The sequence below is a fragment of the Lactuca virosa genome, chromosome 8, assembly GCF_052849685.1.
Source record: "Lactuca virosa cultivar CGN04683 chromosome 8, Lactuca_virosa_CGN04683_v6, whole genome shotgun sequence".
NCBI classification, from domain to species: domain Eukaryota; kingdom Viridiplantae; phylum Streptophyta; class Magnoliopsida; order Asterales; family Asteraceae; genus Lactuca; species Lactuca virosa.
In genome coordinates, this window is record NC_136433.1 from 107,628,334 (window position 1) to 107,630,003 (window position 1,670).

At 39.3% G+C, this 1,670-nt stretch overlaps 1 non-coding gene across 1 annotated transcript; it reads right to left on the minus strand.

Moving 5' to 3' along the window:
• Positions 1–223: 223 nt before the first annotated feature.
• On the minus strand, positions 224–329 carry LOC145135040 (small nucleolar RNA R71). The gene has a single exon (XR_013719521.1). It is a non-coding gene; the product is annotated as a small nucleolar RNA R71 (small nucleolar RNA).
• Positions 330–1,670: the final 1,341 nt, after the last annotated feature.

Genomic DNA, 1,670 nt, shown 5'->3' on the forward strand with positions numbered 1-1,670 from the left:
CACGAGGATACTTATGAACATATAGAAGAGGTGGTGGATATTTCACATTATTTTAATGCACTTAACGTGAGTGAAGATGCGGTGATGCTTCAACTTTTACCGGTCACGTTGAAGGGTGAAGCTAAGGAATGGTTAAAATCATTTCCCTTTGGAGCAATCACGACATGGGATGATTTTAAGACCGAGTTCATAAACCAGTTTACCCCTCCTTCAAAAGCGGCAAAGCTTCAAAGAAATATCAAAAAATTTCAACAATTAGAAGGGGAGTCGCTATATGAAGTTTGGGAGAGTTACAAGAGATTGTTACGACATTTCCCTCAACATGACTTCAATGTGCAACAAGAAATTTGGATATTTTATGATGGAGTCAATGTGTGTACTCGCCAATTTCTAGACTCGCAAGGTCCCATGACCAAGAAGGATCCGAAAACAAATAAAGCTTTTATTGAAGAATTCTCTAAGCATTCAAGAGAGTATCGCAACTAAAAAAAGGATGTCACCAAAGAAAAATCAAGTAAATATGGAGGTCAAGATGCTATCAGTGCAGTTATTGCAAAGCTCGATGCAATGGAAGAAAAGATCACAAAAATGGGAGGATCAATTCAAGATAAATATGGAGCTTGTGGAGGACCCCATTCTACTAAGGATTGTGTGTTGGAGTACAAGAGAGATCGTGATACAAAAGAAATTCAAGAACTTAAGCATGATCTCTATCAAATTGAACAAGTCCAATCAAAGAAAATATCTACTCTCGAGTCAATGTTATTTAGATTCATGGAAGCTAGCGAAAAACAACATGTTGCTACAGACACAATACTTAGAGAACAAAAAGAATCTATTTTAAGTATCTATACGCAAGTGGGGCAATTAACAAGGATTGTACAAGAAAACCTACCAAATTTACCTTCACGAAAAATCAAGTCAATCCAAAACGCTCAAGCCATGGTCGTTTATACAGAAGAAGAAGACGAATTGGTGCGTATGGAGGACCTCAAAAACAATTCTAATCAGTCACTCGAAATAAAAAAGAAAGAAGAAGAAGAGTGTCGTGATTCTGACCAGTCACCACGACGCGGAAGCAATAGTGCCACGTCGTGGGCAATAAAAGAAGATTATGATGTTTTTGTTGTTGAGCTGTATCGACCACCTCTTCCTTTCCCATCCCGTGCCAATGCAAATATGGTGAAACAAGAAAACACGAAGTTCCTTAAGCATGATGAATTTGAACGCGTGGAGGAAGAAGAGTGGGAGGAATGGGAGGAGCCTTTACCCGAAGAACAATTGGAAAAAGAAGTGAATTATTCAAAACCTCCAGTTTCAACGCCTATGATTTTTGAGGTGTTTGCTTTTATAAGACCACCAAATCCAGTAACAGAGCCGATTGAAGAAAAAGAAGAAGAATATGATGAGCCTCATTTTGACAAGAAAAACCCGGAAAGAGACAAGACAAAAGCTAAAGACATGGGAATGAGGAAAGAACCCAAGCGAAAGCACAAAGAAGATGTCAACCCAACAATGCAAGAAAGCTCAAGAAAGGCATTCAACAGATGGGTTGCCTACAAACGAACAAGGCTCAAGATGATGGAGAACGGGGAGGTTACACTTCCACCTGACGCAACATAGAGTGGGAAGGAGTCCGACTCACAACTCTTCAAAAAGAAGCGATTCTC